The 26,074-nt window shown below is 35.5% G+C and overlaps 1 protein-coding gene and 1 pseudogene across 1 annotated transcript in view; both read left to right on the top strand.

Annotated features, from left to right (window-relative positions):
• Positions 1 to 26,074, top strand: part of LOC121482136 (translation initiation factor IF-2-like) — a 325,404-nt gene that overhangs the window by 136,029 nt on the left and 163,301 nt on the right. The window lies entirely within an intron of this gene.
• LOC121482135 lies at positions 3,197 to 3,900 on the top strand (annotated as a pseudogene).

Here is a 26,074-nt window from a genome sequence, read left to right as displayed (position 1 = left end):
TACAAGAGAAAGTTCCCTAGTACAGCTGTGCTTTGGGACATCTGTGGGAGATGATACAACATCGTAGATAATTATATAGCCCTCAGCTTCCCATAGATCTTGGTTTAAATCAAGTTTTTCATTATATCAGATGTGTATCCTCAGGAAAGCCACTCATCTTCTCTAAGCCATTTTCCTCATCTGTAAAATAGGGATAATAAATAAAATAGAGGATTAAATGGATGTTGTGTATAAGGAGGTATGGCCCCTGCTTCATGCAGCTTAAAGTCTAGTATGGATAGATAAACAGAGAAATTAATAAAGCCAAAATAAAATGAAAACTATCTATAAGAAATATATATTAACAAATCATAAAGTTCTGTGGAAATAATAACTATTTTATTTGAGACATAAAGGTGGCAAGGTATATGATTAAAATTGTACTCGTACTTTATCTTAAATACAATGGGAAGTTCTTGAAGGTTTTTAAGAAAAAATGACATCATGAGATTTTCACTTTAAATTGGTCATTTGGTCTGCTGTGTGGAGAAAAGATGGAGAAGGGAGAGAGGTGAAAAAGGAAAAAGGACAAATGCTGGAAGGCCAAGTAAGCAAGCAATCAGAATGCTAAGTGAGATGCAGATGGATTTAAGTAATATTTTGGAAGTCAAATTAATAAGACTTTATAATGTACTAAATATAGGAGTCAAGGAGAAGTGGTAAGATATTAAAGACAATTCTCAGATTTCTGGCTTTAGCAGTATAGAGATTGGGACGTCTAGAGATGGAGCAGATTTAGTGTGGAAGAAGAATGATCAAGAGATCAGTTTTGGAAAGGCTAAATTTTAGGAACATTTGAGATATTTAAGCATATGTATAGAATGACATCAGGCTCTTATGTCTGAGGTCTGTACTGACATGTACATTCAGGAAGCACCAAATTTGTATGGTTTCATAGCCATGGGAAAGGATCAGATCATTGAAAGAGTGGGTAGAAGAAGAGGGTGGAAAAATTAGCCCTACAGATACCCAATATTTGAAAGTAAAGGAGCTGTCAAAAGAATAAAAAGTTCTTAAGGGTAACAAAAATAGAAAATGAAGATTTATTGTATGTTTGGCACAATTTTATACTTCAATAAAATGTGGAATTTTCTACTTTTTCTTATCTAGTTGTATTATTTTTCTAATGAGATGAACATTTCTAGGTGGAGATTATGATTCTTCCTCCTTTGGTGCAAGAGTCCAAGAAATATTTTTGATTAATTTAAGAAAAAGAAATGATGAAATAAAGATTGTAACTTATGTCAGAACACTGAAAGTCATCTTTCCTTATATATCAACACTTACAGTCTTTAATGGACCATTAGAAAGATTTTAACTCATCTCTTTGCATAAAGGAGAAAGAAACTTCATAGCAAAACTTTTTTATTCCGTGTCTTCTTAAATCAGATATCTTATTTGTTAGTCGATTAGGGCCATTCAATTGCAATAAAGACTCTAAATCAGAGGTTGACAAAATAGGCAAGTATCTGATTATGTTTCTGGACTTATTCAATGGCTAATCAAAACTATAATCTTTACTTGATTACATGTAAGAGGAGTAACACTTCAGTTTTGTATCAGTTAATCATGAAACCAAAAAATCTGTTAAAATACTTCATAGCCTTTATACTATCTGCCCACAGGAACAGTAATTACTGAAAGGCAAAAAGAAGAGTAGGGAGAAAGATTATTTCTAAGAGGATTTTAGTTTTAATACTTACTTAAATTATGGCTGTATGATTGTTGAGACAGAGATTTACAGAATAAATGAAAAAGCTTTACTGGAACACTTAAGTTTAAAAGTAAGAAATATAGGTAGTTGTGCTTATCATCTGACTGTGATGATGCTCTCACCTCTGATTTTCCATCTACTTAATTGGGGGAACTGGACATTCATGGGATGAGCCTTTTAACCAAACAAAAACAAAAATAGCCCCCCCCCCAACAAAAACAAAAAATCTTGTTCTTTGGGTAACATCTATTGTGTTGCTTTGGGTGAATTCATGTAAATATATAAATAAATAAATATATATATGTATAAATATAAAATATAAATAAATAATATATATTTATATTTATCTATTTATTTGAGCGGAAGATAGAGCATGAGTGGGGGAGGGGCAGAAGCAGAGGTAGAGAATCTCCAGCAGACTCCCAGCTGAGTGTTGAGCTGGACACTGAGCTCAATCTCACAACCATGAGATTATGACCTGAGTTGAAATCAAGACTTCGATGCTTGACCAACTTAGCCACCCAGGTGTCCCTTTATTGAAGTTTTTTGAACAGTGTATGTATAGCTTCCAAAAAACATGTATATATATATGATATTTATTGAAGCTTTGTTGTATAAGTATTGATATGTGCATAAATATATATGTACATACACATGTCATGCAATGTGTGTATGCAGAGTGTATTACATGCATAGCACGCACATATGTATATGTAATATATTACAATTATAGGATATGTGTATGTGCATTCATATACATATGTACCCTAGGATAGCTAGAAACTACTAAAAATCTTCAGTTATTTAGATTATCTGCACACCAAGGACTTTTCTAGGGAGACAGCTTACATAATTTTTTCTCTATTTTATTTTATTTTTTCAATCTTATTGTTTTATTTATTTCTTTTTCTTTCTCCAAATTTTTATTTAAATTCCAGTTAGTTTCCATACAGTGGAATGTTAGTTTCAGGTGTAGAATTTAGTGATTCATCACTTACATAATTAACCTTCCTTCCTTTTTTGACCTGTCTCTCATTTTTTCCAAATTTTTGAATGATACATGATATAGAAAACATCATTGTCTTCTAACTAATTTATAGAATATGCCTCTACTTTTTCATTTTAAATATTATTTTAAAAAATATTTGCTATTATATTAGGGATATCATAGTAGTTCTGGATCTAGAATACCTGAGTACAACTTCCTAGCTGATGAAGAAGTTTTCCTGAGTCTTTGGGACTCAGTTTCTTGCCTGCAAATTAGAGACGATAAGAGTGCTAATTCTGAAGGGTTATTGTGAAGACTAAACAAGCCTTTTTTCCAGTGCTACCCGGGCAGGGATCTATAAGGCATTGTTGTATTGTTTTGCATTCCCATTCTAACTTAAAGGGAAACTTTCAGAATGTCTGGAGCCCTTAATATCCTACAAATGAAGGAGGAGGATGTCCTCAAATTCCTTAGGTGGCACCAACCTTGACTTCAAATGGAACAGTACATCTACAAAAGGAAAAGTGATAGCATTTACACTATATATCTGAAAAACCCAGGAAAAACTTCTGCCAATGGTAGCTCCTGCCATTGTTGTGCTGAAAACCCAGCTGACATCAGTGTCATATCATCCAGGAATACTGGCCGGCGAGCTATGTTGAGGTCTGCTGCTGCTACTGGAGTGACTCCTAGGGCTGGCCACTTCGGTCCTGGAACCTTCAGTAGCCAGATCCAGGCAGGCTTCCTGGAGCTGAGACTTCTGGTGGTTCCTGACCCCAGGGCTGACGACCAGCCTCTCACAGAGGTGCCTTAGGTTAAGCTGCCTACCATCACTGCGTAACACACTTTCCTCTGCCTTGTGTGGACATTGGCATTCCTTGCAACAACAAGGGCGTTCCCTCAGTGGGTCTGATGTGGTGAATGCTGGCCCAGGAAGTTCTGCACATGAGTGGCACCATTTCTGGTGAACGCCCAGGGGATGTCATGCCTGACCTCTGCTTCTACAGAGATCCTGAAGAGATTGAAAAGGAAGAGCAGGCTGCTGCTGAAAAAGGCTGTGACCAAGGAGGAATTTCAGGGTGAAATGGATTGCTCCACTCCTGAATTTACTGCTATTCAACCTGAAGGTGCAGACTGGTGTCTCTCTTTGAAGCACTAGTGCAATTTAATCTATAAATCTGGGCATAAATATCTCTCCAAATTATTACACATTATAATCCAGTATTATTTTATGAATTAGAGATCTTCTTAAAAATTTGAGTTTAATGAAATTATAATCCATTTTTCACTTCTTTGATAATATCTTTAATATCAATTCCTCACTAAACAGAAGTTAGTATTTGGTTGATTTATAAGCATTTAATGTATACACCAGACATACAGAACATAGAAAAATTAGCATTAATTTACAAAAACTAATCAAGAAGATAGAATATGAAATATATTTTACAAAACTGTCAGATTTGATAAACAATTGTTATTAGAAACAGATTTTTTGAGGTGAGTTTCTTGAAAAACTGATAAAAGTTCAGTTTTCAATATTGAATAAAATATTAAAATATGCCCCACAAGAATATACATAATGCCCGCCATTCATGTAATGCTGCAAAAGTAATGATTTTGTATATTTGTAGTAAGTATTCATATTGGAAGTTCCTTAATAAAAATAGACTATAAAATTTTCTCAAATAACATAAAGATGACAAGAAAAATATTGGTCTCCCAAAAATACATTGAATTTAAGAAGAGTTATGTGTTAGACGATGAGATGTAGTTTAGCTTTTAAAACAATTTATTTTGAAAGCTATGCATAGAAATAGGCTTTTTCAAAACAAGATATTCAGGGAATGTTTTATTGAAATTAAATTGGTCACAAATAGTGACCAATTCAGGTATTCATTAGAAGGTGGAATCTTTGAGGACAGGATTTTTGTCTGTTTTATGCCTTAATATTTCTCTAGCACCTAGGAGAGGGTCTGAAGCATAGCAGGGGCTCCTAGACATTTACTGAACAAATGAATACCTGAACTTATCAATAATCATGCTGACATTTTTCCAGGCTAAACTTATTGGAGCAAAATTAAATGCTATAGAACTTTGAGATCTCAACAATACTGTAATCTGAATATTAACTATTAACATTGATCCAAAACAATGCATAAGGAAAACTTTGATCCTGTCCTTCATTAATCCCTAAGCAGATGCAGGATATCTTCCAGTTAGGTTTATGTCCTTGTAAGGTGAGATTTTTATGAAAATGCTGTCTTATAAAACCCAATCTCTACTGTTAAGGAATAAGGGTTGGTTTTTAACTAACAACACAAAAGAGCAGAAGTCCAGGGGCTAGAGTCAAACTCAGTGCCCCTTGTAGCTGTCAAAGTCTAAATGAGAGAATTAACCTTTAAAGAAGATTTACTATACTCTAAGCATCCATTCTTACTTCTACACAGTCTTAAACCTATTCCTTTATTAATTACACCAGCATAGAGCTAACCCCTGTAACTGTGATCCAGCCTCACTTCTTTGGTAGAATTGGGCTTTATCATGATGATACCAGCTTAGATTAAGAGTACTACTTAGATTAAGAGTACTACAAGGAATGGCCCTAAAATATTATAACTGTGTTTTTGTTATGTTTATTATATCATAAGAGGGGATTTTGTTTCAGTTTCACACCAGGACTAGCTGTTTTTATCTAATGGACCCTATAAATTGTTTGATGGATCAGTTACCATGGTTCTCTGTTAGCTTAGAGATAAACTCCTAGGCAATGCAGTTGTTTTGATCTTAGTGTTCACATGTGTGTGTGTGTGTGTGGGGGGGTGACATTAGCTTCACCTCCAGTACCATTTTATGCCTTATCCTTATTTTGCTTTCTTCTTTCTTAAACACATTAAGTGATATTATTTTAATAAAATTACTTGTCCTTATAAAGCAAACTTTTAAATAAAATACCTCTTAATTTTGTTTATTTGTAGTTCAAACCTATTCTGAAATGAGGAAGGAAAGGCAATCCCAAATAAATAAATGAATAAATAGATAGATAGCATCAAGAAAGAAATAAAAATGAGAACTTTTAGCTGCCTGCCTTTGGTTCTCAGTGCATTCTGAGATCTTGGATCTCCCCAAGGAATAAGTGATATCAGAATCAGGCATTCCAAGGAACACTTTCCAGGTTGATGGGAAAGTATTTGTTTTGTTTTGTTTTCAAGATTTTATTTATTCATTGAGAGGCTGAGAGAGAGAAAAGCAGAGACATAGGCAGAGGATGAAGTAGGGGGGGTCCCAGAACCCTGGGATCACACCCTGAGCCAAAGGCAGAGGCTCAACCACTGAGCCACCCAGGCATCCCTGTTTTATTTTCTGTTTTTAAAGATTTTATCTATCTATCTATCATCTATCTATCTATCATCTATCTATCTATCTATCTATCTATCTATCATCATCATCTATCTATCTATCTATCTATCATCTATCTATTATCTATCTATCTATCTAGTGTATGAGTGGGGGAGGGGCAGAGGAAGAGAGAGGGAATCTCAAGCAGACTCTCCACTGAACGTGAAGTTCTATGTAGGGCTCAGTCTCATGACCCTGAGATCATGACCTATGCCAAAATCAAGAATCTGATGCTTAACTGACTGAGCCATCCAGGTTCTCAAGGAAGGTAGTTGTAAAGGTTTGTCTGAGCCACTAATGTCTGAATCTCTCTTCTGTCTATGATCAAGTTTCATCACACTAAACTTCAGGTTTCTGAATTCTTACTGAGCTGACTCTCATGGTCATCTGAGGAACACTATTATTCACTGCTTAATTACCTGCCCAAATACCACCTCCCAGAATAGGGGTTCAATCTGATAATTGCAGCTTGGGCACATCCACAGATATTATCTTAGCCTCATATCCTGTGCAGGACAAATGAGGCTGGATGTGAGGATGTTGAAAAGGCTTCAGGATAATCTGTCTAACTGAGTCAGCAGAAGGGTCAGTCTTTAGGGACCTAAGGGAAAGCTTAGCAAGGCAGGTTGTAAATGGCCGGGGAATTTTTGGCATGGTTGTATTTCTTTGGGACTGGAAGGCAGATGACCTTAAGATTCCTGAGAAGGTTCCAAATAAGTAGTATATTATGGCTTTACTATACCAAATTCCCCTTTTCCTCCTAAGCACTCAACCAGACACTCCTCATTTACTGAACTCATAAAATTTCCACTAATGGATGGAACTAATTGTTCCCTAGTTTCAGACCTGTGTTCTGCTGCCTCTACTTTTTACTATTAAAAGTAGGATTGGGGCCAAATCATTACAGATGGTGTCAAGGTGTGTAATTATGCACTTGAGAGGTCAGGGAGTGCCTTTTTCCCCCTTTCTAAAATGTTTGAATCAATTTATATCTTAAAAAGAGTTTAGTTTTGAAGTGTTACATAAAGCCATGATGTTCTCTTCAAATTTTATTTTCTCTCAATTTAATAAACTCTCTGATTTGAAGCTCTGGTATTATTAAGAAATAATATTGATTTAATGATCTTGAAGTCCTTATCATAGGAAACCATTTCTTGGATTTGTTCATTTGTTAGGTTTTTTTCTCCCAATTTTAAAGTAGGGAACAAGGGAAAATCATTAAGAATATCAGCATTTAGCATGCCATTGCTCAAATTTTGAATTTTGACATGAAGTAGAGCAGTGTTTCCAGGTAAGGAGGATGAAAGGAAGAGAGGTGATATAAACACAATCTGAATTACCTGGAGAGCTTTGAAAAATATGGTGTTCATTTTCTTTATTTCTTATGATTTGGGTGAGAGAAATGAGGAAAAGAATGGTAGTAGTGAGCAAGTACTTCTTGTGTATTCCTTTTTTTCTGGTTAGAAAGCATTTGACACTTTGAGATAAGATATTAGCTAATTTGCAAATATTGTTTGTGGTGGGCCTTGACTTATTTGCTTTGAAATCCATTCAGGTTTACTTAGTATCATTCAATACAGAGCATCGTGGGGGAGAAGCAATTTCCTGTTCATGATTTCAAATTCCTCCAGGTAACCTTGACTGCTGTCTCTAGGCCTCCGGCTGCTACTGCTAGTCCTCAGGTTGCTACCCCATCCCATTTGGCTTTCAGCTCTTTCATCGCCTGTGATACCAATTCCCTGTATTAACTTTCCTCTGTTTTAAATACTTAGAGTAATTTTTATTTTCCTGCTTCAAACTAAATGATATATCATTATAGCCTTTAATTTGTGCATAAAATAAAGAAAACTAAAATGTGTAAGTAGACCTGCATTAGTTAATATTCATTCAATCATAAGATGGAAAAAAAAAACTTCCTTAAGCAAGATAGTATAGTTAGTGGCTTTCAAAAGTAAAAGACCAAGCATTGTAGTTTAATTTGGAGATCTAATGATGTTACCAGACATAAGCTGATTGGGTGATTTTTTTTGTTGTTGTTCCCTATGGATCATCATTACCAATTTTAGCACCACTTTATCATAACAGAAATTCCGAAAGAAGAAAGAACTGACTTCCCTAATACCAGCCTCCTGGAGGCAGCCAATCATGATTGCTCAGGGCCAGTTCCCCAAGTTGTGCCTCCTTCAGTGATGATGTTTCTATCAGCCCAGATTCCTCCACTTCCTGTTCAGTCTATAGAGCCAGACTCTATCCTATCCTTTTCCAGTTTCTATGCTTTTTGACTTTAACAGAGAGATGCTCTCTCGCTCTCTCTTTTAAAGATTTATTTATTTATTTATTTTTGAGAGAAAGAGAGAACAAGCCAGAGGGAGAGGAAGACAGAGAACCTCAAGCAGACTCCCCATTGAGCACAGAGTCCGGCGAGGGGCTTGATCCCAGAACCCTGAGATCATGACCTGAGCTGAAACTAAGTCAGACATTTAATTGACTGAGCCCCCCCAGGTGCCCCAGAGATGATTCTCTTTGAAGAAGTTGACAGAGCTTGTCATGTGATTTATGAAGTTCAGACAATAGGAAATGAAAAGAACTGTATTTCCTAATGGTTACTACTAGCTCACAATGAACGCATAACCCGTAAGGCAATGAAGTGAACAACCATAAGTGAATAACCACATTTTTTTGAAATTTAAATAGGGACCTTGTTAGTTATCCATCCGTAGTAGAAATCTAAGTTATTTAAACCTCAGTGTAATATGCATTCACATAAAGAAAGTCCCCAAATCTGAAAGCAGAATACTAGGCAATAAGACTGGCAAGATTTTAGGGACAAATAAGTAGCACGCTTCTCTTAGTTTCTTGAGTTTTGAGCAAATTTATGTAAATAAACTAAGGAGTCAGAAAGACAGAGGAAAAAAATACAATTTTTTTTATTGGAAAAGTTGGAATGGTCTTTCTAAAACAGATGCACTCACTGAGGGCTATTGATTTATACTCCTAAGTTCCCAAACAGAATGAGATGGCTCTTCAGAATTACTTCTAGAAGGTAGCTCTTGGTCCTGACCCATGTGTGATTGCCCTCCTGGAACAGCAACAGAGAAAAATGCACTCATCCAGTTAATCCAGAGACAGGAGAAAGGCCCCACATTGAGCGTGCTCAGCTGCCTTTCAGTTTTACCAATGAGATGTCAGTTTTACCTTTGGGAGTGAGTAGAAATTACCAAGTAGTTAGAGGATTTTATTTTCTAAGCTCAGGCTAGAATATTTGGAATAGAAATGATCCCCAGAAATTAGTCCCTTTCTAAATACCTATAAAGTATGTGTAATATTTTTTGATTTAAGAAAGTTTATCATTGGATAAAGGCTCATAAATTTAATATATTAAGATGTAAAACACATAGCAAATGACTCCAAAAAAGTCAGCATAATGATTATCAGTTAAGTGAGACTTTAATACCAAATCTTTAGTGAACTTAGCATTAAAAAAAAAAAAAAATGTGGGTAATAGATCAGGCCATTAGTATTATTGTCTGGTGATTGTAAAAAGCACAAAATTTTGGAGTTTTATTCTAAAAGCATGGTATATCAATCAAAAGAAATTATTTTCACATTAAATGGTACTTGTTCTCCCACAGGAAATGTAATGTGATTTTACATGACTAATGACACTAAAACCTACATTCATGAGGTAGAGGGACAAAGCTTTTGGTTGAGTAAGTACAACAGAAACCAGAGAGAAAAAAATCTTTAAGATCCTGCTCTCTTCTGCTGGGATAATGGGCAGAGATTGAGGTACAACCCTTTCAATTAAGACATTTTCATTTCTTCACAGAGATTTCTGGAAAATGTTTTAACCCCTAAGATTGATTGAAATAAATTTAACGATGTTGAATGGGGACGTAGGCTGTATTTTGCTGTGAGCATGCCACACTTCCCACATGGCTAGGGTCTCAATTTTTAAGAAGCCTTAAATATATAAAATATATATAAATATATAAAAGTGTGGCCTGAAGCAATATTTATGATTAGCTCCAAATTGTGTTCACTTTGTTATTGTTGTTGTTGTTAAAGCTTTTTGATGTTTTTTTTTTTTTAATTTTTTATTTATTTATGATAGTCACAGAGAGAGAGAGAGAGGCAGAGACACAGGCGGAGGGAGAAGCAGGCTCCATGCACCGGGAGCCTGATGTGGGATTCGATCCCGGGTCTCCAGGATCGCGCCCTGGACCAAAGGCAGGCGCCAAACCGCTGCGCCACCCAGGGATCCCTGTTAAAGCTTTTTAAGAATGACTTTGTTTTGGAATAACTTCAAACTTAGAGAAATTTCAAGAATACAGAGAACTGCTATATAACCTTTACCCATTGCCTTGATCATTAATGTCTTGCTACATTTATCATTCTCTCTTTCTGTGTCTGTCTCCCTCATCTTCATATTTACTTATATGTGCCTATATATCAATTTCTATACATGTAAATTTTTCTGAGCCATTTGAAAGTTGCAGATATGATATTTCTTTATCCTGAAATACTTCAGTGCGTATTTCTTAAGAACAAGGGCATTCTTTGACATAATCATAGTACAGTTATCAAAACTGGAAAATTAACTTTGACACAATATTATTATCTAATCTATGGATCTTGTTCAAATATTGCTGATTGAATAAGTACTGTCTTTTATATAGTTGGGCTTTTAGTTCTGACTTTCTCAGACTTCAGACAAAGCATAGATACAGAAAGCAGGATATCCCTGATAGTGACACACAGGTGGCTTTTTCTGTACTTGGATTGCTTGTTCTCTTATGTAAATATAAACTTTGAGATGCAACGGGAGTCCCCAAGGCTTGCTTTCAGAGAAGCTTTCCTAATATCTTTTCTAAGTCATAGTTAATGTTAAATAGCAGACAAAGATCTCAGGATTCTTTAGGCTTTCTGTCAATTTCTGACCTCCCCATAGACGGTCCCACGGGTACTTCTCAGCAAACATTTCATCCAGTATGAGGCTTCTGCCATTATTTTTTCTGAATTTACTCTGCTTCCCAGGTGTGTCATCCCCTCAATATGTAATACCATACTCCAGTGTTAGTCCATATATTTTGTTGCTTCTTATTTGATTACCTTGAGAGATGTCACTGGGTTTTGTGATCCCACAAATTTGGATGAAACCTGACATGGTGCTCTCTCTTAATTCTCTTTCCCATGTGAACTATTTCTACATTATGTTCTTCCCCTGCTAAATCCTCCCTCGCCTCCAAGACATTCCCATTCCCATTGAGCTCTAAGCCAGTCCTTTGGGCCTGAGATTCCTAATTTACTCTGAAGCTTTTGCCACTCATACTTATCCTATCAGGATGAGGCTGGCACCATGGTGTAAACCTTCTTAGACCTGTGACACTGATCACTGGGGACCAGCCTATGCATCTCATGTTGTAGAAAATACAGGAAAACTCATGTATCCATATACGTGTGTGCACACATACACATATACCATGTGACTAGATTTAAATGGGACCTTTATACTGCCAGGATCAGAACCTTTTATCTTACCTTTATGTGAGGCAAGAGATGGAGTCAATATTAGATTGGTTGTTATTGTTCAGATAGCTGGTCTAATATTTTGTAGCTAGCCAACCCCAATCTCATGATTTGTGTATATTTGTGTGTATATATATGTCCATATATATATATATATATGACTTATATATTTATAAATTGAGCTGCCATTTGATGGCAAGCTAGAGTGAGTCAGCTACTAGCAGGACAGGCAAAAGAATAGCTTGTGAGTCACAAAGCTCGGAAAACTAAATGCTCAATGCTTCTTCACTGAATAAATGATAGAATAAAGAACAATTTAATTTAAATATGCTAGGATTAGCTCCAAGAAATTAGATTCAAACAAGGTGCTTACCTGCAATTTTGGTAAGATTCTTTTGAACAACCATTCCTAGGTTAGCAAATGTTTAAAAGATAAACAGAGAGTTAAGCTTTCAGTGCTCATGAGAAAGCAAATTACAGTATAAAAATACTGTCATATAATTATGACAATTAAAAAACAAGATATGTATTGACCACTAATTACCTATATTCACATATTTAGAAAGGGATTTTTAAGTAAGTGCTACTACTTGGCCCAGATAGACACCTTTTCATTTCTATATATTTATTTTAAATTACTACTTAAACATCACTCTGGTTTACTTCCTAGAGGTCAGAGATCTTCCCTGTCATTCTTGCAGTGTGCAGCAATGCTACGGGGCTTTCCACATGTATGACCTGTGCTAATTGCTTGGCCTTATCTGAAATCACTGTATCTGGCCTGTTTGGTGCCTCTTATGCTCCTGATTGCTGGGTTTCTTCTCAGTTTTTTTCTCTTTAACTTTCCGTTGATTTTGTAGAAGGAACCACACATTTCCTGATGGGCACTCTTTGGTTCTTTCATTTTCTCTTTGACTGATCAATTAATTTTTGAAAAATTAACAAGCTTTATTTTTTTTTAGAGCGGTTTTAGATTCATAAAAAAATTAGGGTCAGTAGAGAGAATTCCCACATCTCTCCCATCACCCGCATGTTTTCCCCATCATTAACATCCTCTCCTAATGTAAATTAAGGGCGTTTTTTTAGTAATGATATATCAATGTTGTTTCGTGGATTGTAACAACATTGATACATCATTATAAAAAAAAAAGGACCCCATAGTTTACATTAGGATTCATTCTTGATATGCATTCTTTGGGCTTTGAAATATATATAATGACATGTATCCATAATTATGGTATCGTACAGAGTAGTTTCACTTCCCCAAAAGCATCCTGTGCTCCTCCTATTCAACCCTCCCTACCCTAATCTCTGATAACCACTCAACTTTTTACACCCTCCACAGTTTTGCTTTTTCTAGAATGTCATAGTTAAAATCATACAGCATTTTCACATTGGTTCTTTGACTTAACAGTATGCATTTAAGTTTCTGTCATGCCTTTTCATGGCTGAATAGCTCATTTCTTCTTAGTGCTGAATTATATTTCATTTTCTGAATGTACTAGTTTATTTATTCATTCACCTTCTGAGGGACATCTGTTACTCCATATTTGCTAACATTTGACATTCTCTGTGTTTTGAATTTTAGTAACTGTTATTTAATTTGAAATTCCCTAATGATACATGAAGTTGAACATTTTTTCATGTTTGTCATCTGTACTTCATCTTTTTAAAGGGTCTTCAGATTATTTGTTCATTTTAAAATCAGGTTCATTTTCTATTGTTGAATTTTAAGAGTTTATTGTATATTTTGAATAATAGTCCTTTATCAAATATATCTTCTGCAAATATTTCTTCCCATCCAGGCTCATTTTCTCAACAGCCTGGCAGAACAGAAGTTTTTAATTTTAATGAAATCCAACTTAACAATTTCTTCTTTGATGGATTTAGTGCATCTAAGGAGTCTTTGCCAAACCTAATGTTGTCTAGATTTTCTCTTATGTTATCTGCTGAGAGTTTTATCTTTTTTTTTTTTTTTTTCATTTAAGGCAGTGATCCATTTTGAGTTAATTTTTGTGAAGGGTGAAGGGCTTAAGGTCTATGGTCTGCTTTCTTTCTTCTTTCTTTCTTTCTTTCTTTCTTTCTTTCTTTCTTTCTTTCTTTCTTTCTTCCATTTTGCATGTGATTGTCTAGTTGTTCCTCCACTATTTGTTGAAAACACTATCCTTTCTCTATTGAATTACCTTTTACTCCTTTGTCAAAGATCATTTGACTGTATTTGTGTGGGTCTATTTCTGGGCTTTCTATTGTGTTCCATTGATTTATTTGTCTGTTCTTTTGCCAGTACCTCACTGTCTTTGCTGGATTTATAGTAAGTTTTGAAGTTGGGTATATCTGTACTGCAAATTTGTTCTTTTCCTTCAATATTGTGTTGGCTATTCTGGGTCTTTCATCTCTCAGTATAAACTTTAAAATCAGTTTGCCAATATCCACAAAACAACTGACTGGGATTTTTCCTGAGGTTACCCTGAATCTATACATCTATTTGACAAGAACTGAAATCTTAACAATATTGAACAATATTAACAATATTGAAACTTCCTTTCTACAAACATGAATTATCTCTCCATTTATTTAATTCTTTGATTTATTTCATTAGAGTTTTGTAGCTTTCCTCATGTAGATCTTGTGTATATATTTGATATATTTGATTAGATTTACACCTAACTATTTCTCTCTCTCTCTTGCTGTCTCTAACACTAATGTAAATAGTATTATAATTTTAATTTCAAATTCCAGTTGTTCATTGCTGGTACATAGGAAAGCGATTTACTTTTGTATATTAACCTTATGTTGTGTAAGCTTGCTATAATTATTTCAGTACATTTTTTTATTATTGTTATTGCTCTTTGGGATTTTCTACATAGACAGTCATGGCATCTGCAAACAAAAACAATGTTATTTCTTCCTTCTTAATCTTTTTTCTTTTCTTGTCTTATTGCATTAGCTGGGACTTCCAGTACAATGTTGATTAGGAGAGATATGGGAACATCTTTGTCTTGTTCTGACCTTAATGGGAAAGCATTTAATTTCTTGTCATTAAGTATGATATTAGATGTTAGTTTTTTGTACATGTTCTTTATCAAGTTGAAGAAGTTCCTCTTTATTCCTAGTTTGCTGAGAAGTTTTGAATAGGTGTTAGATTTTGTCACATGGTTTCTCTGCATCTATTGATATGATCATGTGATTTTTTTTCTTCATTAGCCTGTAGATGTGATGAATTATATTAATTGATTTTAAAATGTTGAACAAACTTTGTACACCTGGAATAAATTCCATTTGACTCCACTTTTATATATGTTAGATTTAATCTGTTAGTATCTTGTTGAGGATTTTTGCATCTGTGTTTATGAGAGGTATTGGTCTATAGTTCCTTTTCCCATAATGTCTTTTCAGGTTTTGGCATTAGGATAATGTTGGTCTTATAGAATGAGTTATAGAATGAGGAAGTATTTCCTCTCTTTCTGTTTGGAAGAGATTGTATGGAATTATGTAATTCCTTCCTTAAATGTTTAGTAGAATTTACCAGTGAATCCATCTGGGCTTGCTTGCTTATTCATTCATTCATTCATTCATTCATTCATTCATTCCTCTCCTAGTTTAGAATATTCTTGAAGAGAGAGATGAAGGCCACCAGTGTTGTCTCTTCCAATGAATATCAGTGTTGACCTTTGTTAGATTTAATGATGAACTTAGCGATATGTCCCATGCTTTAAAATCTATACTAAAAAGGAAAAATTAAGCCTGCATCTTTTACAATTAAGTTCCCCTTTTTCCTCATCTAAACAGACTTAGAATTTCTTCTTCAAGCTTCTGATCAAAATGCTTACTTTTGGTTCATTCCAAATCTGAGTCTTTGAAAAAATTTTGAACATTATTTAAACATTTTGAACTCAGTTTTACAGTGATTATTTCATTTTGTCTTAAAGGTTGAGATTCTTATGTTTTACCATACTGCCTTGGTATTGCTATTTGTGTGTATATCGTGACTGGAAAGACATAGGGTCAATAATACTTTTTGCATTCAGTACTAATGAGGCCATTATAGTTTTAAGTTCAGACTCCTTTGGTGAGCTTCCCTTTGTAGAAGGATAAATCCAGCCTGCAGATGGGTGATTACTGTGCTATAATTTAGGACTAATATACTAGTGTTTCCGATTTATTATATCCGTATTAAATGTCAGGCACTTTATATAAACAACACCTCAATTATCCTTATGACAACCCCATAGTCCTCATAATTCACTCAGGAAAATAATGCTGTGGTGACAAAGCTTGCCACACATCATACAATGACAAAGTCAGAATTTGAACCCAGGTCTGTCTGACAGCAGCCTATGTTTTTAATGTCTATGGTAAATAATCTTACTTAATAAATATCTATTGAGCCTCTAAAATGTTAGATACTACTACAGTATGATACAAAGTTTTGCTAGGTCCATTCTTTCATAGGTCTTATAATTTAATTAGAGCTACAGGAAGATGCAAATGACATATCTTAAAACACAGGGAGGGAAAACAGGGTACATCTGCAATTGTTAAAAGCATCATTGGGGTTGTGATGCTCAGACAAGGGTTTGTATGAAGGACAGGTTACAGAAACATGGTAGGATATGGTTGGCCGTTGAAGAATGGCACAGAATGGGCAAAGATGAAAGTAAATGAGCAAAATATGCATTCAGTTGTGGCTTCATGACAGAATGGTCAGTATCTGATTCATTTCTGAATCTAGAGTACCCAATATGATGCATAATAATCAGAAATCCAATGAATGTTTAAGAGGTGAGACACTGAAGAATTGTGCCTGGGAGTGGACAGGTTTGAATGTTTTGGAGGAGATATAATGAAACAAGTATTGGAAAAAGGAAACTAAGATGGGAGAGAGAGAAAGATGACAGGGAAACTAATTAGTAAGACTATTGCAAAAACCTAGTTATGAGGCAAAAAGAGTATCTCTCAGCCTAACAATAAGAAAATGCTGGCTATACTACAAGATCTTAACTTTCGCTGACACTATCAAAGTTGGTATGTTCACAGGGCAGCCAATTAATCTGAAATCTAAGAAAAAACAGATGCCTCCAAAAGCTAGAAGGTGAGCACTGACTTACCTATGGTAAGATGTGGGTGGAATTAGGCTGTCATAGTGAGTAAGAAGCATTCCGCTAAAAAAATTTAAGGAATTGCTAAGTAGATCCATAGATACTGCAGACATAGGGATGTTGGCACTCATAGGCTCTTCTCCATGACTTTCCATTGGACACACTAGAGAAAGATTGAAAGTCTCCAAGGAAAAGGTTGAATCCCAGCTAAGACCTTGGTCTCCTATAAACAAAAGCCTGAGGCCCCTGGAAGCAACCCTGTTGCTCCGGGGCCCAAGGGAAGATCCCCTGCTAGATCTGCCGGGGCAGAAAACTTTCCTGGCTCATGGCCATTTGCATATTCCTGCTGCTGGAAAAGAGCAGGGAACACTGCCCTGTAGAAGGCTCACCTAAGACATAGGATGCAGTTTAGCTGCCACAGACAAGAAGATAATCACTAAGCTCCACTGCCAAGACACAGTGACACAGGATATACCTGAGACTGAGGCTGGACCAGGACAGTAGAGAACCTCCCAGCACCACCACCCCCACCACTGTAAAAAGCAAACCCTGTCCAGCACAAGGGAAAGGACAAGAGTGTGGAATGATACATTTTCTGAGGCACAGACATAGAGATGTCTGAAAGCTGAGCATTCAGTAAAGAGGGGAAATCCTTACATTTTTTTGTGCTGTTTGGATGATAAACTGTAGGGAGGTGAAGATCCTGGCAGGGAAACCAGGTAGGCAGCTATTGCAATAATCTGGGTGAGAAAGGATGGCAATTTAGATAGAGTGGCAGCAGTTGAGCAAGTATGAAGTGGTCTGATTTTGATTTTGTTTCTAAGCCAGAGCCTACAGGATTTGCTGGTATATCAGATATAGAATGTAAGAAAAATATAGAAGTCAAGGGTGACTGAAGCTTTTGGATGAGCAATTGAAAAGTGGTGTTTATCATTTACTGAATTTGGGAAGACTAAAGTGGGGAGAAAGTTAGAGGGTAAACCAAGAGTTCTGGATATTTATTGGAGAAAATTATTCCTAATCATTCAAATCACTTTGAAATTATCTCCACATTACCCTTTATATCCCTGAGTATATAGGAAGCCAGCCCTATACATGAGATGCTAAAGGAAAGGCTTGCCGAAGAATTGCATTCTTATCAAGGTGCTTCTTCCATGAAGAACTGAACATTCCCCTGGTCCTTTTATATTAGCGGCCTTGCTTTCTTGTTTTGTAAGATGGGGAGCTTTTCTCTTCATCCACAGTCTTGGTTGTCTTGGTTGTCCCCTTCATAGGGTAGAAAATGTGACCAGAGACTTTAGAGATGATATTTACCAGTGTGTTTCAAACTTGTAATTAGATTTGCAACTTTCATGGTTCCTTAATTTTTTTTTTTTGGTTCCTTAATTTTTTGATACCATCTTCCCTTCTCAATCTGGAGTCAGCAGTGCATGCGGATTCATATGCTAACATGTCTTTTCAAGTGAGAATTATAAACTTTAGTGGAAGAAAAGGGAGGGATTGAGGATCTTAGTAAATGGTTTCATTATTTGGTCCCTCAGAACTTTTTAAGATGCTCACAAGGGAAATTGTGTTTCAAAATAAAACAGATCTGCAGGTATTATTTCTCATTGGCTTAAAATCGAAGAGACAAACTGCTCCTCTTCAAACTAGACTTCCATGGTATTCTGATCATAGGAAATGAAGTAGGGCTTACTTGCTGGGGGTGAGGGCAAAATACTTTCTTCAAAATGAGAAATGTTTAGGAGTAGGATTGTAGAAACTTCAATAATGCAGCCTTCCAGCCACCGGGATCATAATTCTGCAGTGCTGCAAGTCTCAAAGTGACGTTTGCTGACAGTGGCCATTAAAACACCTGAAATGCTCATTAAATATTCAGTTTCTTAGGCTTCATCATAGATTTCCTGCTTCACATTCTGGTGCCAGGACCAGGACTTAGGATTTTTAAAAAGCTTCATGTGATAACCCCAGTATTGGGTGTCTGTGCCCTGCAGCTTCTGGTTTTCTCATTTGTGTCTCACAAATAATATTTATCATGTATTGAATGTTGATTACATAAAAAGCATTTTGAAAACATTATCTCGAGGCACCTGGATGGCTCACTGGTTGAGCATCTGCCTTTGGTTCAGGCTATTATCCGGGGGTCCTGGGATCGAGTCCTACATCAGGTTCTCCCCAGGGAGCCTGGTTCTCCCTCTGCCTATGTCTCTGCCTCTCTCTGTGTCTCTCATGAATAAATAAATAATAAATAAAATCTTTGAAAACATTATCTCTTTGAAATTTCACCCTGAAAAGAATGTACAATGCAACTATACTCAGAGAGGTTACATAGCTTGTTGAAGTTTATATAGCTGATGAGTTTTGAAACTGAATTTGCATCCATGTTTGTGGATTTCAAAATCTGTACATTTTCCTGTTGTGCTTTGTGGTCTCTTAAGTTCTCATGAAAGTCAATATTTTTAGACCGTATGGTTGATATATATCAACCACTTAGCATTACTCTAACCAGTAAGCTCCTATGTATTCAGCAGAACTGTGTGCTGTTATTATTCTGATTAACAAAGTCACCATAGTACATATAAAATACCAACTTCCAAAGAACTGGGATACAATTAGACCTACATAAAATAATATCAAATGAGTTTAATTTTCTTTGGTAATCCCAGAGGTACTTGAGTATTTTGCAGTAACTTAAGGTTATTATTATGAACCTCAATTATCATTATGCAGTATTGAACAAAAGAATTCTTTTCATTTTAGTGTTCTTGTTCTTTGGGTAATTAATAACAGACAACACATGGAGTTGCATATGACAAAATTGAGTGCTGTGTTCTTTTGTAGATTCAAAGAACATACAAATCTTCTATCAACTCTATTCATTCCATGAGCAAGGCAGCCTTATTTTCCAAAGGATATAGCTAGCTTATGTCAGTGGCTTCCAAATCTGGCTTTATAGTAAAACACGCAGATGAATTATAGATTATAAAAGACTAGAAAAATCTTAAAAATACAGATTCCTGGGTGTTACTGCTAAGCATTTTGATTTGGCAAGTCTTAGGTGGAGCAAGAGAATCACTGTTTAGAAAGCTTCCAAGTGATTCTCATGGAGCCAAGTTTGGGAGTGTCTGCCTCATGTAATTTGAAAATGAGTGAATTTGAAGTTGATACTAAGAGTATATAGTCACACAAAATACCTTCTATTTGTAAGTTTTTGAACTCTGGAATTTTTCTTTGGGACAGCCATTGATTTAGAGTCTTCCCTTTGAAAATTGATTTTACAAACATCTTGACCTCTGTGAATACATGAAACTAGGACATAAGGTATTTGTGGCTGCTGGTGCTTTCCTTCGTCAAGAGAGTGTTAGAGACTTTATGAGATAATAAGGGGATGGAAGATTGCAGGCACATGGAAGGGTTCAGAACATCAAAGTGAGGACTACCAAAACCAAACTGGTCCCTTCCATACATATGCCTGTTAGTATTGTCTTTAAGTCAGTATTTGTTTTCTTTTTGTTGTTACTGTTTTGTTGTCAAGTTAATTCACATATTTACAAGATCCTTGAGGGCAACTCCTTTTTTAACATTCTTGGAAAGAAGAGGAAATATCACTTCCTACTATTACTTTAAATTATTTCTACTCTCAGACTTGTAATTTTGGAACTTTAGCATCCTGTTTTGTGGGATCAATAACTCCTACTCATAACCATTCAACTTCAAGGAGAAGTTGGTTAGAAACTTCTAGAAAACAGAAAAAAAAAAAAAGGAGGAATTATGTTTCCCTGGTTTGATCTGAAATGAAGTGGCACTCCAGACCACTAATATGGACAGGTTACATTTTTGGAGGAAGAAGGATCCTAAGTCTCCATAGCATTTTAAACCAAGAACATTTTCTTTATGTGTTATTTAGTATGATGAATATTTTTACATTAATTCTAAGTTCTTTCTGAATTCTTTTTTTTCTTTCTGAATTCTTAATGAGCAGCTCAATTATTACTTTGCTTAGCTATATTCCAGAAATAAAAATGTGTGCATATGTAATAATAGCCAAAAACCAAGCCATTTTTTCCTAATTGGACAGAGGTACTGTATTCTAATGAAAATTTATTTAATCGGTTTTTCAGCAGAGGATAATGGGAAGTACTGGTTATCTGCAGCTTGAGAAGTGTTGCTAATTTCTAGTTTGCCAATATTACTTAAGAATAAGTGTTGTATGCTTATCAGATATTACATGAAAGAGATCCCAGAGAATCAAGTCTAGCAATGACCCATAGGCATCTGGATTCAAAAAGAATCGACTTAGAAAGAAAGAAATGCTAGGGGCAATAGCAGAAATAATCTGAAAGGAACAATTTCAAAATATTTTGTTTTAAAATATTTTGGTAAAGAATGCTGATCTCCACTTTTCCCTCAGTATTTAGATTCTCTAACAGCTGGGCGTGGGTCACCTATAATAAAGATTATATATCCCAGACTCTGTTATGGTCATGTGGATGAGTTCCAGCCAGTACAGTATCTGCAGAATTTGCTTGTGCAGATTCTGGAAGAAGTCCTTAAAAGAGAAGAGTTTTACCACCCCTTTTTTTTCTTCCTTTCCATTTTCTGACTGGAATGGGTAGTGTTAGAGTAGCCATTTGAGGTGTGATGTAGAAGCTGTATATAGAAGATAGCAGAACAACAAAATTAAGGAAACTTTGGCCTGGGTGATTGTATATTCTTCTATCAGCTTGGCCTGGCTTGCTTACCTGGAATTATATATGCGACAGAATACACTCATTTAGCTGAGGGAAATTTAGAACCATAATAAAGAACATAGACTCAGAAATCAGAAACCAGATTTGATTGGGCCATGGCTCTTATTTTTTACTAGCTATGTAACATTGAGCAAATTCAAGTAATGAATGGTGCCTCCATATTATCTTTTATAAATAGGTTAATAGTAACACTTAACCCATGAAGTTGCGATAAGGATTAAATGAGACAGTGTATATAAGATGCTTAGAGCTAAGAAATAAATGAGACAGTGTATATACATACAATGCTTACAGCAGTGTCTGGCACATGGAAAGCACTATATAAATAATAGCTATTATTATTTGAGCTATAATTATTTTCATATTTTTGAAGTCACAGAAGAAACTAATCCTAATTAATGTAGATGCTCTAGCACACTTAATAGTGCCTGGTACAAAATGAGTCCTTAATTAATATTTTGAATGATTGGTGAACTATTTCTGTTTACCTTAAAGTTCATATACTGTAACAACCTGAAAAGTGACATTATTTTTTTAAATTTTTTCAAAGATTTTATTTATTTATTCATGAGAGACACAGAGAGAGAGGCAGAGACATAGGCAGTGGGAGAAGCAGGCTTCCTCTGGGAAGCCTGATGTAGGACTTGATCCCAGGACCCTGGGAACATGACCTGAGCCAAAGGCAGATGCTCAACCACTAAGCCACCCAGGTGCCCCCTGAAAAGTGACTTTAAAGAACATTGCAGCATTCATTAACTATTTGATTTATGAGCAAACCAAATAGAGACCAAAGACGATTATTAGCTTTGTGTTCCAATGATTATTTAGATATGATAGTGTCCTGTGGTACAGAGCCCCAAGCATCAATGGCCATTCACCACTTGCAAGTTCAGCAATTTCTCACATGGTCACTGCTTTCAGTTCAATAATTTAGGAAGAAGGTGCTCAATGATTCTATTTCTTTCTAAGTACCAATATGGGTTAACCAAATTTTAAGAATGCATTGTATTTTATGAGCTATCCCTGTGTTTATATTCTATATGTATGGCATGCTTTTTCAAGTACTGTTGAAAGTAAAGAACATGCCAAACTTCAGGAAAAACATAACATCTGCAATATTTATAGAAGCCTATTAATAGCTTGGCTACTATATAGAGCATATGGTTAGTTTCAAGTTGTTCTTTTGTAACCAGTCCATACATTTTCTTTAAATTTAGTATACATTTAGACCTTGCACTTATCTAGAATTTAACTGCCTTGTAAAGGTGGAAAACTTTATAGTAAAGGCATAAAATTGATAAAGAAATGTATGTGACACAACAATTGTATACCTGGTATTTTCTTTTCCTTATAGGCACAGTTTAAAAAATTTCATTACTCAATGGCCCAATTTTGCATTTAAATATGAATTCATTTAATTTTACTTTGCAATCAGGTAAATTAGTGAGAAGGAATCTAAACAATATGCTTTAATTGCGTTTATAAATTATTCTCTCTGTCCTTCATGAGCATTCTTTCTTTTTTAGATATTGAAATGTAGTGTCTAAATATAAAGTGCAGTAACATCTGGTTCTAATTGCTGGTTTGAATAATATAGACAGACCTTCAACATTTCATGCTTTTGAAAGGATGCATTTAGTAGGAGGTACTGAGTCAAAGGTTGTAAAAATTTTGTACCACTAAAAATAGTTGAAATCTCAGATGCATTTAAAATGGAAATTACCACTTTCTGAGCGAATAGTTCCTTCAGTATAAGGTGTATGTATGCTAGAAATGGTTCATCAAAAGAATCTTTTTACTTTGCTTTTTTTTATATACCATCATTCTTATAACTGTAGTACTTTTATTTTTCACAGAATCTAATTCTTATTCAAATCCTGAAGTAAACATTCATTTCAATAATCACTGAACCCACATGTTATGCAAGGTTTTATGTTTAGGGTTATCTTTTAGATTATTTTTAGATTAACCATAATAAGCTGGAGTGAAAAAGTTCAGTTGCCCTCATGGGTAACAGAGGCAGATTGCCTGTTGGACTGGTAAGAGTGTGCCCACATGTGTGTGTATCTTAGGTATGATGTGTGACAAACCACTATCTCACCAGAAAGTCCCAAGGAGTGCATACGTGTGTATTTAAGCCTTTCTTCCTTCCCCTGACCATAAAATATTTCCCCTAAATACTTATGCCATTCATAAACATTTTCTGAATTCTAATTTTGTTGTTTTATTGCTGCAACACCCTTGAAAAAGAAATATAAATGCAAACAGACTTTCACTGGGTAGGTTCTCAACAAATAATTGCTGTTTTATGCTTAAATCAATGAAATAATCTGATGCCCTGGAACATCTTACAACTATTGTATTTAGAGTAAAATCTAATATATATCTGAATTCAAGATCTCCTTACAAAGGTAAGCATTGCTCCCTTCTGTGAAGGTCAATACTCCAGAGAAGGTAATCTGAATTCTCAGGAAAGGTCTTTTTATAATTTGTTGGACACCTGAAACCATCTAGGCCATGAATATTCTGAGAAGTTGAAAGTGACCACTTCTGAAATAGTATTTTACAATTCATCTTGGCATATTCCTGCTTTGAAATTATCAGTTAAACTGATATTTTGAAATGATGGTTATGGTGACCATTTGAGACGTACCAGCATTTCTCTCCATGGCAGCACAGAAATGGGCTTGCTGCTTAGTGCTGGGCACAAAACCCACTGTGTTTAAAGCACATGGACTCGGGACCAGATTTCTGGGTTCACACCCAGATTTTCTATTTATTACATGTGTTATCTTGAGTAATTTAACTAGCTTCTTTGCACCTCATTTTTCTCATCTGTAAAATGAGGAGAAAAATAGTTCCTACTTCACAGATTGTAGTGATGCCTAAAGGAGTCAAATTACATTACCTGACTATTATTACTGAAATTGTTTGGGACTTTTTTTTTAAATGACTTTATTGAGAATCTAGGATCTAAGTAATCTCTCTGTAGGCATATTCTAAGCAGAGAGCTTGGTTAGTAGAACAAGTATGAAGGTAGAGAATTCAAAGAAGGGTTGAGCCAACTCTAAACAGAACCAGCAATGACTTGAGTGGGCATTTTTCGGAAACAAGCACAATGCAACTAGTCATAGTTCAGATATTTGATCCTCTGGACCAGAAAGTGAATCTGCCCCAATGTCTATGGAAAAATAGTTTTTACCCATCAAGACCTCTTAGGAACCATGCCTTCTAGTAAAGCCAGGTTGTGGTTTCATCAAGATTTCAGCGGGTTCTGGAGCCTGGGGTTAGAAAAATGCTCAAATTGCTCCCAACACATTAATCTTCCTCCCGAACTTGGTTGCTTCCTGATCTAGAGACTTCTTGACTGGAAGCACTTCATAGTAGTCAATAGTTTTGTAGCATCCAAATTAGCACCTTATGCTCTATGAAAATAAAAAATAAAATGCCCCCCAAATATGGCTGTTAAAAATACTACTACTGATAATCTCCTGATTATCTCAGCTATAGTAAACTTAAATAAAATTGGTTGAGGGCAGCCTGGGTGGCTCAGCGGTTTAGTACCGCCTTCAGCCCAGGGTGTGATCCTGGAGACCCAGCATTGAGTCCCACGTCCAGGCTCCCTGCATGGAGCTTGCTTCTCCCTCTGCTTGTGTCTCTGCTTCTCTTTCTCGGTCTCTCTGTTTCTCATTAATAAACAAATAAAATCTTAAAAAAAATTGGTTGAGCATATAACTAACATGGAATGAGGTGTTACACTTTGTCAATTTTGATCAATGGAAATTTTAAAGAATTAATATCTCTATTAAAGTTTTTTGCTCTTTCATCATCCTGCTAGAAAAGTTCATTCAGTTTAAAGGGAAGTTTTAGTTTTGAGCATGATTTGTTGCAGTTAATGCCACTGCGTTGGTCCTAAATATTCCTTAACTAAATTTGCAATAAATACCCTCTGACTTGGGGTCATCCAAACTTCCAATCAGATCCCATATCATTGCCAAAATTATAATTTTTTAAATAAAACTTTTCAAATCTGTTCTATGATTCTTTAACTTAAAACTCGTGAGTAGTTCTCCCATAACCTAAAGAAGAAAGACCAAACCCTTATCTCCTGTATTTGGTTCTTCGGAATATGCTTCTGCTTTTCTCCATAGTCTTATCTTCTTGGCAAACAACTGTGTTCAGCAACACTGAACACTTTGCTATGTCTCATGCTCCTTCTCATCTCTGTGTGGCTGAACACACTATCTTTCTATATGAAATGCCTCTCCCTGCGGTATCTACTTGGTAATCTCCTATTCATCCATATTGCCTTCTCTGTGAGGCTTTCCTAAGGATCTCTGATCTAGGCTAGATAGTTCTTGTTTTTGGTTCCCATAACCTTTCTATACCTCAATTATAGCTCTTATCGTTTTGTGCTAAACTGCCCATTTATTTTTTTGTTATCTGCCTCCCACTCACAAATAAACTGTGTTCCATACTCATGAGACCTGCAATCAAGGAGTTCATGTCTTATTCCAAAGCAAGGCATAGTAACTAACAAATATTTGGTACCCAA

The sequence above is a fragment of the Vulpes lagopus genome, chromosome 24, assembly GCF_018345385.1.
Source record: "Vulpes lagopus strain Blue_001 chromosome 24, ASM1834538v1, whole genome shotgun sequence".
Lineage (NCBI taxonomy): Eukaryota > Metazoa > Chordata > Mammalia > Carnivora > Canidae > Vulpes > Vulpes lagopus.
This window is presented reverse-complemented; position numbering and strand designations above follow the sequence as displayed.